The sequence below is a fragment of the Carcharodon carcharias genome, chromosome 15, assembly GCF_017639515.1.
Source record: "Carcharodon carcharias isolate sCarCar2 chromosome 15, sCarCar2.pri, whole genome shotgun sequence".
In the NCBI taxonomy this organism is placed as follows: Eukaryota; Metazoa; Chordata; class Chondrichthyes; order Lamniformes; family Lamnidae; genus Carcharodon; species Carcharodon carcharias.
Window position 1 is genome coordinate 80,018,166 of NC_054481.1, and position 16,501 is coordinate 80,034,666.

Below are 16,501 nucleotides of genomic sequence, written 5' to 3' on the forward strand. Positions count from 1 at the left end.
CCCTTGTGTGATGTCAGCGAGATGTGTTTAAATCTTTATTGGAAGTGGCTATGTAAGAGTTTCTAACGCTTCTTCCTCAAAGAAAACCATTGAGTAAGGGCAGCTCATCAGCTTTGATAATCTAGCAGCATTTGTGTCTCCTCAGTGGTAGTGGCAGAAGAAAAGACATGTACAGGAGGAGGATATCCCTAGGCATGTGCACATCTCAGTCACAGCAGTGTTTGCATCATTAGATGGCGGTGAAGGCTTCAAGTCTCCTTTCGCATCGCTCTTGTTCCTAAGTGGACTCTCAGTTCCCAGAGTGAGCTCACTCACAGGGCCCCACCGACCAAAGCAAAGATCATGGACTGGCCATTCATGAGGTCAGAATGCACAAGTGTGAATGTGGGACTTGTTCTCGCTGCAAGTGGACATCCCCTAAGATGAAAGTAAATGGCATTGAGAGCTGGAGAGATGTGGCCATATTCCCTCAATTAACTTTACTCTTCCTGGAATCTGTCAGTAAGTAACATATCATGAGCATTTCTCCCAGGTATGTCTTCCTTCATGGTGTGATCATGATCAGCAGCCTCCTGAGGTTCCTGGGCCTCTGGTTCTTCAACCTCCGATGAGCTCTTATCCTCCTCCGGTTCATCCTCTGGCAGGGGGTCACCTCTTTGCATTGCCAGATTGTGAAGGGCACAACACACTATGATGATGTGAGAAACTCTGTCGGGAGTGTATTGTAGTGAGCCACCTGAGCGGTCCAAGCATCTGAGATGCATCTTCAGAAGCCCTTTGGTCTGCTGTATAAGGTAGTGTGTGGACATGTGAGCAGCATTGTACCTCTCCTCAGAATGACTGAGGGCAACACACTGGTGTCATCAGCCAGCGTTTCAGTCTGTACCCCTTATCCCCCAGGCAGCCGTCCCTGCAGACGTAATGGCCCCTTGAAAATCTCAGACACCTAGGAGTGATTCAGGATGTAGAAGTCATGGCAACTCCCAGGGTACCACGCACAAACATGCAGTATGTGCTGCCAGTGATCACACACCAGTTGTACATTGATGGAATGATAGCCCATGCTGTTTATAAATATTAGGGCCTGCTGCCATGGAGACTGTATTGCCCCCTGCAATCTTGGGAAGCCTGAGATGGCGGTGAAGCTGGTGAATCTTGCAGCCTGGCTATCATCGTCTAATGCGAACCTGACATAATGATGGGCCTCCCTGTAAAGGGCAGCTGTGACCTCTTTACGCATTGATGTGTTGCGGACTGAGAGATGCCACACAAGTCGCCTGTTGATCCTTGGAAAAAAACCAGAGGCAAAGAAATTGAGTGCAGTGGTCGCCTTCAAAGCCACTGGCAGGGGATGCCCTTCAACTCCACGTGGCATCAGGTCTTCACAAAGAATGTGGCATATGTGATGTTCCAGAACTCAGGACAAACGCGTTGCATGGCGTTGCATCCCACTCATTTGTAAATAGGAGGCTCTTCCCCAATAAACCCCAGGTCTGGTAATTCACCTCCATTGTCTGGGTCTCTCCTCCTGACCCTCCTGTTCTTGCTGTGGCTCCGCTTGACCATGCCCCTCCTGCTAGTTCTGTGCGCGGAGTCGCCTCTTGCAACTTCAACTCCTCCATTGCATTAGGACCCCGACAAAGGCAGCATTGAGTCCTGGATCCATGTCTGCTTTTGCCTTCTCTCTGAAAGGAAACATCGAAGACATTAATGATTCATGGGGCAAGAAAGTGAAGCTCAGAGGATGACACATTTGGAGATTGTAAGGGTCCATAGTTTTTCCTGCCCTATTTGCATGGTGACTGATGCCGCCTTGCCCCTGAGACACCAGCACACACATCGAGGTGACCAAGATGGCATCGCAGATATGTAACATCATGAGCACTGCCTGGGATGCTAAAGTTTAAGTGAGATGAATGACCCAACCTTGCTCTGTGTTCCAATCTCTGATGTGGCATATTAATGACGAGTCAGATGCACATTGTCAATGAGTGGGCACCCTTTGACCTGTTAGGAGTGTCACATCTGGTGGACAGGTGACAGGCCTTCATTGATGGAATGCCATATATTATACAGCTGTGTCTCCTTCACTGCAGCTGTGCCTCCTTCACTATTGCCTGCATTCCCAAATTCTACATTTCTATGTGTTACTCTTGAGATGAAGTGACTGTGATGTGAAACCTTTGAGTTCTGAGTGGCCCTTTAATAGTGCTAATGAAGCCATTGGCCTTCATCACATGGAGGTCTTCCTCCTTTCAGTCTAAGCAGACTCCTGCTCACTCCGGTGGCAACAAGTTACAGGGCGACCCCAGAAAGGCCGCCTTGTGTTCGCCCTTCTGCCTCACTGCCATTCCACAGCCTTCACTCCCCATTATCCCCCTTGTGCTTGCCCTTCCCCCTCACTGCCATTCCAGAGCCTTTCTTACCCTTGTCCCCCCTCACGTTTGCCCTTCCCCCTCACTGTCATTCCACAGCCTTCCTTACCCATTGCCCACCTTGTGTTCATCAACCCCACCCTCATCTCACAGCCCACTCCCAGTTAAAGTGCTAATTTCTGAAAGTGGGGTTCTGCCTGACCACCACTGCACAGTGGTGTCCTTGAGGACAATGGTGTCAGCCAAAAGGGGTAGAAATCCCCTGCACTCCCCACTCCGGCCACAGTACTGGTCACTGTCTGAAGGTGGAGGCCTGTATGAGTACCACAGAATAGTGGTGTCCTTCAGGACAATGTAGGCAAAGAGCAGGAGCAGAGCCTCCTTACAGCCCCAGCAATGTGATGTTCATCACAAGACCAGCGCAGCTCTGTGGCAGGTAGGCTATGGATGCTCCACTCACCTCAAAGTTACCAGCAAACTGAGGCCCAACTTGTGCATGCCATCCCTTTTCCAAAGGGTTTGAGGCTGATGTATTTCCTGCTGGTGTGACACACGATTGGAAGGCGTGACAGGTTTCAGGCGAGCACCTGTTTTAATGAGCTGTCATGTCATGTTAATGAATGTGAATAGCGTTCACGCCTCTAGTCGGTGGGATAACTGACCCGCCATAAACCCACCATTGGGAGAATTGCAAACTGTTTTTACTCTAGCAGATTCCTGACTTTTTGCCTGCCGCTGGATTCCAGCCTGCCAAACACCCACTATGGGAAAATTCCACCCAGTGATCTCTAGAGTTTGTCCATTTACAACATTTTGATCAGTAATTTCTCTAAACCTGCTTCAGCTGCAACATAGAAAATTGAACCCACCCCTAACCTGAGAGGAAGTGAAATAGAGAGAGGGGTAGAGTTTAACTTTGTGTGACAATGTGAAACAGGAGATAAGGAGTTGGGAGCCCATTTTATATCTGCCTGATTGACTTCAATCGAAATGATAACTGTGAAGATGTAAAATAAGTTGTTGACTTGATACCATTCATCTTACATTATTGCACAAAGATCTACCACTATGGTATTTCTTACACCATATTTTTGAAGAATACAATTTTATCGTAGCATTCTGCTTTTCCATATAACAATGTCATTGGTAAATTTAAACATCTTGATTTGAACACATTTTCTAAGGGCATTCATGAATATTATGCACATTACAAAATCCCTGCAGTGATCACATCTGCCTAATGAAAGTGTTATTAAAATACTTGTAGTGATCCAAATTGCAATTTATATGCTCTGTAAGTACGAAAGCCATGTGTTCATCTATAATAATCGATTTACATACAGTGATGTGAAAGAGTAAAATTGTTAAATCTGACTCATACCATGACAGCAGTGGAATGGAATAATAACAGGTTATGTAAAATGTCGGCAGCAACAGGAAGCAATGTAAAATGCTACCGTGTGATTCTTTGATTGGGGTTGGTGGGATTAGATTATGATGAATGATTATATAAATTGCCTGATTTAAATTACCTTCAATCTGTGTCCTCTGGCTATCTGACTACAGTCCTTTTCAGCCATTGGGAACAATTAATCTTTATTTTCTCTATTGAAACCCCTCATGATTTTAAACACTTCTATTAAATCTCTTCTTAGTCTTCTCTTCTCGAAAGAGAACAACCCCAGCTTTTCCAGTCGTTCCAGAAACTGTAATCCCTCATTCCTGGAAGCATCCTAGTAAATCTCTTCTCTACCCTCCCCAAAGCTTTCATATCCCTCATAAAAAGCCTAAAGTCTGATGCAATATTTGAGCTGGGGCCAAATGAGTGTTTTAAATAGTTTTAGCATCAGTTCTTGGCTTGGTTCTCTGTGCCTTTATTTATAAAGCCCAGGATTCCATGTGCTTTATTAACTATTTTGTTAACACACCCTGCCACCTTCAAAGATTTCTATGCTAAAACCCCCCCAGTTCCCTCTCCTCTTGCCCCTCCTTTTAATTTGTGCCATTTACCAAGTATTGTCCCTCCTTATGTTTCCTACCAAAATGTGGCACCTCAGAATTTTAATGAGCCCAGGGAGATGAGCAGAGAGTAACAGAACAGTATTCTTATCTTAACTCTGATGAGTTTGTTGAACGTTTTTCCACTTTGCAGGGCTGGGTAGAGCTGGGTTGGGCTGGGCTGGGCAGGGCTGGGCTGGGCTGGGCTGGGCTGGGCTGGACTGTCCAGGGCTGGGCTGGGGGGGTGGGGGAGTGCAGAGTGGGAGTTGGGGTAGTGTGTTTAAAATCTTTGAAGATGACTATATGTCACTACCTATTTCACTTGCTCACATCCCACTTCCCCCTCATCCCACAATCTCTTCTGATTTACAAAGTTGTAGACAGCCTGATCATGGACCTCTTGCTTTCACCTACTTATCACAATCCTGGCATTGACAGCCTAGCCAAAGTACTGTCTAACAAAAACATTTTCTATCAACCACAACTCATAACTCACATTCATAGCTTTGCCCAATCTCACAAATCTAGCATTGCTGCAAGGCTCACTTTTCACAGCTTACACACGCTGCAGGTGATCTAACATTACAGGTGCATCATCCAGACACATTGCAACAAACTCATTGACACACTCCCCTCTCTCTTGCAGGACAAGGAGGAGCACAATTATCGGCAGCAGAGCTGAATCTGCAGGAGACAGGCATGGCTGCATGTCCTTATGCAAATGGAGAAGACCGTACAGGCCATTATTGGAGCAGCCAGCAGGGCAGGGCAGGCAGAGCACGGCAGGGCTGGGCTGGGCAGGGCTGGGCTGGGCAGGGCAGGCAGAGCACGGCAGGGCTGGGCTGGGCAGGGCTGGGCTGGGCAGGGCAGGGCAGGGCAGGCAGAGCACGGCAGTGCTGGGCTGGGCAGGGCTGGGCTGGGCTGGGCTGGGCTGGGCTGGAGTGTGGGGGAATGCAGAGTGGGAGTTGGGGTAGTGTGTTTAAAATCTTTGAAGATGACTATATGCCACTACCTATTTCACCTCCTCACATCCCACTTCCCCCTCATCCCACAATCTCTTCTGATTTACAAAACTGCAGACAGCCTGAACATAGACCTCTTGCTTTCACCTGCTTATCACAATTCTGCACTTCTGACTTTCTTAATTCAAATGCCCAAAACCTGGTCAGGCAATGGTGTGGGAGCAAGAAATGCCAGAGAAACAACAGATGACTATCCAACAACTTCATTCAACCCCACACTTGCAGCCAGCAGCTCAGATACAGGCAATGTATGTAATTTAGAGGGCAGCTTCAAGGTGGGATTTTCACATGGTCGGTCACAGGTCATGAGTAGACTGCAGCAAGAGCAGGATGGAAAGGGCAGCAGAGATGCCAGCTTGCCAGAGGGCAAGTCGTAAATGAGGAGGCGGCTGATGGATATGCACAATGAGATGCTTAATGCATTGGAGGGCCTGCCAGAACACCTGCAGTCACTGTCATTAATTATGGAGAGCATTGATCAGGAGATTACATAAGCACATTTAAAGAGACACTGGGTGCATCATCAACCCTGGAAATGATATTTTGATTTTCTCTTTGTAAGTTTCCTTACACATTTTTTGTTTTAGTTACAGAGTCCCACCAGGGGCTGTCACCCCTTATTAATTTTTAGTTTAAGTTATTGATTTTGTTTCTAAAAAGACTCTATAAAGAAACAATTACAATGGTGTTGGGGTGTAGAGCCAGGAGCTAGGCATTTGTAATGCCTTACTATGAGGCAGTGCATGTTTCATAATCTGCATCTCTGCACCAACTGACTGTAAGTTGGTTTAAAAGCTACTGATTTGAGTGTGAAATAGAAGATTTATTTCTGGGTTCCAGGATCATCTCTTTCCAACCACAGGTTGTGTGGAATAGCTGGAGTACAGCTGATAGCACTTTGCTCATCCCTGGAAGGCAAGGCCAGGCATTGCAGCTGTTGCTGCCATGTCTGGAGTCTGAGGCCTGGAGCCTGGAGGAGGGCTGCCCACCTGCCCATCTGCAAGGGAGGGCTGCTGAGCTGCTGACTCCCCATCTTGGGAAGGGAGAGAAGAGAAGGAAGAGTCGTCAGCAATTTCAGAGCAATTCCTCTGAAGGAAGACAGAAGAGAAACAACAAGAAATCCTTGAAATCAAGGTTCTTAGTGCAATGATGTAAAAGACTGGTGTTGCAGATGGGAGATGAATAGAAGATAGAAGATCTTGGGGGTTATATAGATAAATGCTGCATACTACCCAATTTTCAGAAACCTCACCTCACCCCTCCTCATTGCTTGCTCTCAGAAAACTGGAACTGCCTGGGTGGAGATTGAGTTGCCTTTAACCATTTAATATCTTTTTTTTCTTGGAGGATTATGCCTGAGCAGTTCTGGCCTTTGCAGGCAAAGGCATCTCCCCTAAAGTAAGACCAACAATAGAGACTGAATAACCATCAAGAAGGTGCACCTCTATGGCATCCAGCCACCTTGTAACCTTCCTCCAACTGTCCTTTGCCTCTCTCTCTTTCTCTCTTTATTTTGTGGGATGATCAATTTTTACTTGCCCTTGGTCCCCCAGTTTGTTAATATTGTAATCCTTGGGCTGTGCAAAATGAAGCAGATCATTCTCACTCTCCTCCCCATCCTTTCCACCTTATTGACCTTCTGTGCAGCCCAAGTAAACTGGGGACTAGGGGTGGATGTGGCTCTCCTTAAACCCAAAAGCAACACCATATTCAATGGTGACGGGGTCTGTAAATTCCCTGCAGTGGGAGTGACTGCTTCTGCTGCTGCATCCCCAGGACCTTTTACAATGATCATAAAAAACACAGGGTGAATAGCTACACCCACCAATCTATGACAATAGAGGCATACGTGAAGACCATGGCTGAAGTTGCCAGCCCTTTGCCATCATTGCTGTGGCTAACTTGCACGGGCCAATAGGCGGCCCTTCAGTATGGAAGGAGCTTCATCCAGGTCCAGGGAAAGAAATCATGGGCCCAGTGCTTCCCTTGTTTATGGGGCCCTTATCCCCCAAGCCTCTCCCTCACATCCTTCAGGTGCCCACAACTGGGAATCATAGTCGCAATGGGGCGAACTGTTTTAAACCTGTTTAGCAAAATGTGTTTGGATTTTGTAACTCTATGCTTCTACTTAAAAAGCTTATCTACAGCATGATACATTTTACAACCATGGTTTTATCAAACAATTACACACAACTTTATCATTCGTATTAGGCAGACCACCTCTAGACAGCTGCCCGGTTCCTGGTGCCATGGAGGGCCTATAAACAGGCTGGAAAATCCCAATCAGCCGTTGGCTTACCTGAATTAACTGCCCACCAATTGCAGGTGGCTAGCCCATTAATCTCCAATTCCATCTCTGTGAAAATGACCCATGGGTGAGATTGTGCCGACAAACCAGTACACCAGACATAGGCACAAATTTTTGTGCCCTCCTGCCTTCACATGGGAGAGAGGGTATTCCGCCCATAATCTTAAAATTACAACTGGCCATCAGGAAACACACCACATAAAAGAAGCTAGAAATCTAGAACATTCTCCATCAATAGGTTATGGATGTTGGGTCAATGGGAGCTTTCAAGACGGATGTCAATAGATTTTTTTTTTGTTGGGTAGAATTCAAGGGTGATAGAGAAATGATGGGTAAACAGATTTGATTCCTGGATCAGCCATGGTTTAATTCATGATAGGATGGAAGACAAGTGGCATAAGAATAAGTGGCTAATGGGTTCATGATGCAAGGCCAAAGGGAATGTTAATGGGATAAATAAACAAATAAAAAATGTGTCTGGAGGAGGTGTCAATAACAGAATTATGAACAGCTGCTGCCCAAAAATGAAAAGAAAACACAAGAATAAAGCCAAAACCTGAAAATGAAAAGCAAATAAAATGGGGCAGAGATTACAGTCTGAAATTGTTGAACTCAAGTTTGAGGAGACTGTAAAGTGTTTAATTGAAAGATGAGGTCGCATTCCTTGAGCTTTATGGGAACATTACAGGGATCCAAGGGCAGAGAGGTCAGTGTACAAGCTCTAGCACCGGCCGCTCCTGTTTGTTTTGTTTTTCACCCCCTACTCCTTCACTTACTTAAAATCTATTACATTTCTAACTCTTTCCAGTTCTTAAGAAAGGTTATCAACTTGAAACAGTAACTCTTTTCCACTCCACAGTTGCTGCTTGACCTGCTGAGCATTTCCATCATTTTTATAATATTTCAAATTTCCAGCATCTACAGTGTTTTGCTTTTGTATGCTATTGGTGATGGGTGCCACAATGGAATAGCTGGAAGTATGTGGAGGCAGTGTGAATTGGGAATGAGGTTGATAGCATGTGGAGGTGATTATCTGGATATTGGGCATGAATCCTGTGTGCCGGGCAGCACTGCTGGGTGAGCGCTGGGCACGTAGTGCATGGAGCAGTGTGAGAGAATGGTGGAGCATTGGGTCAGAGATGTCATGTGAAGATGCATTCACCAACTTTGACCACCAACGTAAAGTAATCAAACATCTCATGGCACCTCTGTCAGGTTGTCAGGTTCAGACAACAGGAGTTCACCTCCCTAGCCACCTGCTCACAATTCCTTCTGAGCTTTTGCCTCCTTCCTGCTGAACCATCCTCACAGAATGATATCTCTCCTCCTGTCCATCTCCACCATTGATGCCTCCAGTACCATGTCCGGGAGGGAAATGAGCACCAGAAGGAGTGAGAGAGGAGACGAGAGATAAAAGAGTGAGAGAAGGAGTGAGAGGAGCCAGGAGATAAAAGAGCTGGCTGCTCTGCTGCTGTTGCTGTTGCTGCTTTTGCTGCCATTGTTGCTGATGTTGCTTGTTGCTGCTGCTGCTGCTGCTGTTGCTGTTCCTGCTATTGCTGCTGCTGCTGTTGCTGTTGCTGCTGCTGCTGTTCATGTTATTGCTGCTGTTGCTGCTGCTGCTGTTGCTGCTACTGCAGTTGCAGCTGCAGCTGTTGCTGATCTTGATGCTGCTGCTGTTGATGCTGCAGCTGTTGCTGCTGCTGCTGTTCCTGTTGTTGCTGCTGCTGTTGCTGTTGCTGCTGCTCTTGCTGTTGTTGCTGCTGCTGTTGCTGTTGTTGCTTCTGCTGTTGCTGCTGTTGTTGCTGCTGTTGCTGCTTTTGCTGCTGTTGCCGCTGTTGCTGTTGCTGCAATTGTTGCTGCTGCTATTGATATTGCTGCAGTTGCTGCTGTGCTGTTGTTCCTGCTGCTGCTGTGGGTTTGCTGGTGTTTCTGCTGTTGTTGTTGCTGTTGCTGTGGCTGTTGCTGTTGTTGCTGCTGCTGTTGCTGTCATTGCTGCTGTTGTTGCTGTTGCTGTGGCTGTTGCTGTTGTTGCTGCTGCTGTTGTTGCTGCTAATGCTGCTGCTGCTGCTGCTACTGCTGCTGCTGCTGCTCTTGCTGCTGCTATTGCTGTTGATTCTGCTGCTGTTGTGTTGCTGCTGCTGCTGTTGTTGATGCTGCTGCTACTGGTACTGCTGCTGCTATTGCTGATGTTCCTGTTACTGATGTTGTTGCTGTTGCGACTGTTGATGTTGCTTCTGTTGCTGTTGCTGCTGTTGTTACTGCTGCTACTATTGTTGCTACTGTTGCTGCTGCTGTTGCTGCTGCTACTGCTGTTGCTGTTCCTGTTGCTGCTGTTGCTGGTGCTGTTGCTGTTTCTGCTGCTGCAGTTGCGGTTGCTGCTACGGCTGTTGCTGAGGTTGCTGATGCTTTTGCTGCTCATACTGCAGCTGCTGTTGCTTTTGCTCTTGCTGCTAATACTGTTGCTGCTGCGGCAGCTGTTGCTGCTGTTGCTGCTTTTTCTGGTACTTTTGTTGTGCTATTGTTGCTGCTGTTGCTGCTGCTGCTGATGATCCTGCTGCTGCTGCTGTTCCTGTTGCTGTTGTTCCTGTTGCTGCTGTTACGACTATTGCTGCTGCTGCTGTTGCTACTGCTGCAGCTATGCTGTTGTTGCTGCTGCTGCTGTTGCTGCTTTTGCTGCTGTTACTGCTGTTGCTGTTGCTGCTGCTGTTGATGTTGCCGCTGCTGCAGATTTGCTGGTGTTTCTGCTGCTGTTGCTGCTCTTGTTGCTGCTGCTGCTGTTGCTCCTGCTGCAGCTTTGCTGTTGTTGCTGCTGCTGCTGTTGCTGCTTTTGCTGCTGTTACTGCTGCAGGTGTTGCTGCTGCTGTTGCTACTGTTGCTACTGTTGTTTATGCTGCTGTTGTTGCTGTTGTTGCTGTTGCTGCGGCTATGCTGTTTTTGCTGCTGCTGCTGTTGCTGCTTTTGCTGCTGTTACTGCTGCTGCTGTTGCTGCTTTTGCTGCTGTTAATGCTGCTGTTGTTGCTGCTGCTGTTGCTGATGTTGCTGCTGTTGCTGCTGCTGTTGCTGTTTTTGCTAATGTTGCTGTTGCTGTTGCTGATGTTCCTTTTACTAATGTTGTTGCTGCCACTGCTCCTGCTGTTGCTACTGTTGCTGCTGCTGCTGTTGCTCTTGCTGCTCCTGTTGCTGCTGTTCATGTTGCTGCTGTTGATGTTGCTGTTGCTGTAGCTGCTGCTGTAGCAGCTTTCACTGTTCCTGTTGCTGCTGTTGTTGCTGTTGTTGCTGCTGCTGTTGCTGCTCTTGCTGTTGCTCTTGCTGTTACTGCTGCTGTTACTGCCGATGTTGCTGGTGTTGCTGTTGCTTTTGCTGCTGCGGCTGCTGTTGCTGCTGATGTTGCTGATGTTGCTGCTGTTGTTGCAGCTGCTGTTGCTGTTCCTTTTGCTGCTGTTCCTGTTGCTGCTGTTACTCCTACTGCTGCAGTTGTTGCTGCTGCTGCTATTTTTGCTGCTGTTGTTACGGCTGCTATTGCTGCTGTTGCTGTTGCTGCTGCTGCCTCTTGCTGCTGCTGCAGGTTTGCTGGTGTTTCTGCTGCTGCTGTTGCTGCTTTTGCAGCTGTTATTGCTGCTGCTGTTACTGCTGCTGCAGCTATGCTGTTGTTGCTTCTGCTGCTGTTGCTGCTTTTGCTGCTGTTACTGCTGCTGTTGTTGCTGCTGATGTTGCTACTATTGCTGCTACTGCTGTTGCTGTTGCTGCTGTTGCTGTTGTTGCTGCTGTTGCTGCTGCTGTTGCTGTTTTTGCTGCTGCTGTTGCTGCTTTCGCTGCTGTTACTGCTGCTGTTGTTGCTGCTGCTGTTGCTGCTGCTGCCATTGCTGTCGCTGTTGCTGATCCTGTTGCTGCTGTTGCTGCTGCTGTTGATATTCCTGCTGTTCCTGTTGCTGCTGTTGCTATTCCTGCTGTTCCTGTTGCTGCTGTTGCTGCTGCTGTTGCTGCTGTTGTGGCAGCTGTCGTTGTTGTTGTTGCTACTGATTTTTCTGCTCTTGCTGTTGATGCTGCTGAGCTCCTGCTGTCGCTGCTGTTGCTGTTACTGTTGCTGCTGCTGATGTTGCTGCTGTTGCTGTTGATTTTGCTGCTCTTGCTGCTGTTATTGCTGCTGAAGCAACTGCAGTTGCTGCAACTGTTGCTGTTGGTGCTGCCTCAGTCGTTGTTGCTGCTGCTGCTGTTGTGGCTGCTGCTGTTGCTGATGATCCTATTACTGATGTTGATGTTGCCCCTGCTCCCCCTGTTGCTGCTGCTGCTGTTGCTGTTGCTGATCCTGTTGCTGCTGTTGCTGCAGCTGTTGCTGTTCTTGCTGTTCCTGTTGTTCCTGTTGCTGCTGCTGTTGCTGCTGCTGATGTTGCTGTTGATGCTGTTGCTGCTGCAACTGCAGTTGTTGATGCTGCTGCTGCTGGTGTTGCGGCTGCTGCTGTTGCTGATGATCCTATTACTGATGTTGTTGCTGCCGCTGCTCCTCCTGTTGCTGGTAAAACTGTTGCTGCTTCTCCTGTTGCTGATATTCCTGTTGCTGATGTTGTTGCTGCCGCTGCTCCTGCTGTTGCTGGTAATGCTGTTGCTGTTGCTGCTGCGGCTGCAGTTGCTGATCCTGTTGCTGCTGTTGCTGTTGCTGATGTTGCTGTTGTTGCTATGGCTGCTGCTGTTGCTGGTGCTGATGTTGCTGGTGTTGCTGTTGCTGCACTTGCTGCTGTTGTTGCTGCTGAAGCAGTGCAGTTCCTGCTGGCGTTGCTGTTGCTGCTGCTGCAGTTGTTGTTGCTGCTGCTGCTGTTGCGGCTGCTGCTGTTGCTGATGATCCTATTACTGATGTTGTTGCTGCCGCTGCTCCTCCTGTTGCTGGTAAAGCTGTTGCTGATATTTCTGTTGCTGCTGTTCTTGCTGATGCTGCTCCTGCTGTTGCTGCTAATGCTGTTGCTATTGCTGCTGTTGCTGATGTACTGCTTTTGCTGTTCCTTTGGCTGCTTTTGCTGATGCTAATGCTGTTGCTGTTCCTTTGACTGTTGTTGCTGCTGCAGCTCCTGCTGTTGCTACTGTTGCTGTAACTGTTGATGCTGTTGTTGCTGCTGCTGTTTTTGCTGATGCTGCTGTTGTGGATGCTTCTGCTGCTGTTGCAGCTGCTGCTGTTGCTGATGATCCTATTACTAATGTTGATGCTGCCCCATCTCCTCCTGTGCTGTTGCTGTTGCTGCTGCTGATGTTGCTGCTGCTGCTGTTACTGCTGCTGCTGTTGCTGCTGCAGTTGCTATTGTTGCTGTTGCTGCTGCTGCATTTGTTGCTGCTGCTGCTGGTGTTGCTGTGGCTGCTGTTGCTGATATTCCTGTTACTGCTGTTCTTGCTGACGCTGCTCCTGCTGTTGCTGGTAAAGCTGTTGCTGTTGCTGCTGTTGCTGATGCTACTGCTGTTGCTGTTCCTTTGGCTGCTGTTGCTGATGCTACTGCTGTTGCTGTTCCTTTGGCTGTTGTTGCTGCTGCAGCTCCTGCTGTTGCTAATGTTGCGGTTATTGTTGCTGCTGCTGATTTTGCTGATGCTGTTGCTGTTGTTGCTGCTGATGTTGCTGGTGTTGCTGTTGTGTTTGCTGCCTTTGCTGCTGTTGCTGCTGCTGTAGCATCTGCCGCTGCTGCTGGTGCTGCTGTTGCTGCTGCTGCTGCAGTTGTTTTTGCTGCTGCTGTTGATGCTGCTGCTGCTGTTGCAGTTGCTGCTGCTGTTGCAGTTGTTGCTGCTGCTGCTGTTGCTGATGATCCTATTACTGCTATTGCTGCAGCTGTTGCTGTTCTTGCTGTTCCTGTTGTTGCTGTTGCTGCTGTTGTAGATGTCCCTATTGCTGCTGCTGTTGCTGCTGCTTATGTTGCTGCTGCTGTTGCTGGTGATGCTGTTGCTGCTGCAGCTGCAGCTGTTGATGCTGCTGCTGCTGGTGTTGTGGCTGCGGCTGTTGCTGATGATCCTATTACTGATGCTGTTGCTGACGCTGCTCCTCCTGTTGCTGGTAAAGCTGTTGCTGCTGCTGCTGTTGCTGATATTCCTGTTGCTGATGTTGTTGCTGCCGCTGCTCCTGCTGTTGCTGCTAATGCTGTTGCTGCTGCTGCTGTTGCTGCTGCGGCTGCAGTTGCTGATCCTGTTGCTGCTGTTGCTCTTGCTGCTGTTGCAGTTGTTGCTATGGCTACTGCTGTTGCTGCTTATGATGTTGCTGGTGTTGCTGTTGCTGCACTTGCTGCTGTTGTTGCTGCTGAAGCAGCTGCAGTTGCTGCTGGTGTTGCTGTTGCTGATGCTGCTGTTGTTGTTTTTGCTGCTGCTGCTGTTGCTGATGATCCTATTACTGATGTTGTTGCTGCCGCTGCTCCTCCTGTTGCTGGTAAAGCTGTTGCTGCTGCTGCTGTTGCTGATATTCCTGTTACTGCTGTTCTTGCTGACGCTGCTCCTGCTGTTGCTGGTAATGCTGTTGCTGATGCTACTGCTGTTGCTGTTCCTTTGGCTGCTATTGCTGGTGGTAATGCTGTTGCTGTTCCTTTGGCTGTTGTTGCTGCTGCAGCTCCTGCTGTTGCTACTGTTGCTGTAACTGTTGCTGCTGTTGTTGCTGCTGCTGTTTTTGCTGATGCTGTTGCTGTTGCTGCTGCTGATGTTGCTGGTGTTGCTATTGCTTTTGCTGCTCCTGCTGCTGTTGTTGCTGCTCAAGCAGCTGCAGTTGCTGCTGGTGTTGCTGTTGCTGTTGCTGCAGCTGCTGCAGTTGTTGTTGCTGCTGCTGCTGGTGTTGTGGCTGCTGCTATTGCTGATCATCCTATTACTGCTGCTCCTCCTGTTCTGGTAAAGCTATTGCTGCTGCTGCTGTTGCTGATAATCCTGTTGCTGCTGTTGTTGCTGCCGCTGCTCCTGCTAATGCCGTTAATGCTGTTCCTGTTGCTGCTGTTGCTGTTGCTGCTGCTGTTGCTGCTGCGGCTGCAGTTGCTGATCCTGTTGCTGCTGTTGCTCTTGCTGCTGTTGCTGCTGTTGCTATGGCTGCTGCTGTTGCTGCTGCTGATGTTGCTGGTGATGCTGTTGCTGTAGTTGCTACTGTTTTTGCTGCTGAAGCAGCTGCAGTTGCTGCTGGTGTTGCCGTTGCTGCTGCTGCAGTTGTTGTTGCTGCTGCTGCTGTTGTTGCGGCTGCTGCTGTTGCTGATGATCCCATTACTGATGTTGTTACTGCCGCTGCTCCTCCTGTTCCTGGTAAAGCTGTTGCTGCTGCTGCTGCTGTTGCTGATGATCCCATTACTGATGTTGTTACTGCCGCTGCTCCTCCTGTTTCTGGTAAAGCTGTTGCTGCTGCTGCTGCTGTTGGCGATATTCCTGTTACTGCTGTTCTTGCTGATGCTGCTCCTGCTGTTGCTGCTTTTTTTGCTGTTGCGTTTGCTGCTGCTGCAGTTGTTTTTGCTGCTGCGGCTGTTGCAGCTGCTTCTGTTGCTATTGCTGCTGCTGCATTTGTTGCTGCTGCTGCTGTTGCAGCTGCTGCTGTTGCTGATGATCCTATTACTGATGTTGATGCTGCCTCTTCTTTTCCTGTGCTGATCCTGTTGCTGCTGCTGATATTGCTGCTGCTGCTGTTGCTGCTGCTGCTGTTGCAGCTGCAGTTGCTACTGTTGATGTTGCTGCTGCTTCATTTGTTGTTGCTGCTGCTGCTTTTGCTGATATTCCTGTTACTGCAGTTCTTGCTGATGCTGCTCCTGCTGTTGCTGGTAAAGCTGTTGCTGCAGCCCCTGCTGTTGCTACTGTTACTGTTACTGTTGCTGCTGTTGTTGCTGCTGCTGATTTTGCTGATGCTGTTGCTGTTGTTGCTGCTGATGTTGCTGGTGTTGCTGTTGCGTTTGCTGCTCTTGCTGCTGTTGTTGCTGCTGCTGCAGCAGTTGTTTTTGCTGCTGATGATGATGCGGCTGCTGCTGCAGTTGTTTTTGCTGCTGCTGCTGTTGCGGCTGCTGCAGTTGCTGATGATCCTATTACTGATGTTGTTGCTACCACTGCTCCTCCTGTGCTGTTGCTGGTGCTGCTGCTGATGTTGCTGCTGCTGCTGTTGCTGCTGCACTTGCTACTTTTGCTGTTGCTCCTGCTATTGCTTATGCTGTTGCTGATCCTGTTGCTGCTGTTGCTGCTGCTGTTGCTGCTGTTGTGGCAGCTGTTTCTGTTGTTATTGCTCCTGCTCCTGTTGCTGTTACTGTTACTGCTGGTGTTGCTAATGCTGTTTTAGCAGATGCTGTTGCTGTTGCTGCTGCTGATGTTGCTGCTGTTGCTGTTGATTTTGCTGCTCTTCCTGCTGTTATTGCTGTTGAAGCAACTGCAGTTGCTGCAACTGTTGCTGTTGCTGCAGTCGTTGTTGCCGCTGCTGTTGTTGCAGCTTCTCCTCTTACTGATGATCCTATTACTGATGTTGATGATGCCCCTGCTCCTCCTGTTGCTGCTGCTGCTGTTGCTGTTGCTGTTGCTGATTCTGTTGCTGCTGTTGCTGCAGCTGTTGCTCTTCTTGCTGTTCCTGCTGTTAATGTTGCTGCTGTTGTTGCTACTGTTGTAGATGTTCCTGTTGCTGCTGCTTTTGCTGCTGTTTCTTGCTGCTGTTGCTTCAGTCACTGTTGCTATTGCTGCTGTTGCTAATGCTGCTGAATTTGCTGCTCTTGCTGTTGTTGCTGCTGCAGCTCCTGCTGTTGTTACTGCTGCTGTTGTTGCTACTGTTATTGTTCCTGTTACTGCTGTTCATGTTGCTGCTGTTGATATTGCTGTTGCTGCTTTGCTGCTGTTGC

The 16,501-nt window shown here is 48.5% G+C and overlaps 1 pseudogene; it reads right to left on the reverse strand.

Moving 5' to 3' along the window:
- Positions 1 to 6,297: 6,297 nt before the first annotated feature.
- On the reverse strand, positions 6,298 to 15,394 carry LOC121288398 (annotated as a pseudogene).
- Positions 15,395 to 16,501: the final 1,107 nt, after the last annotated feature.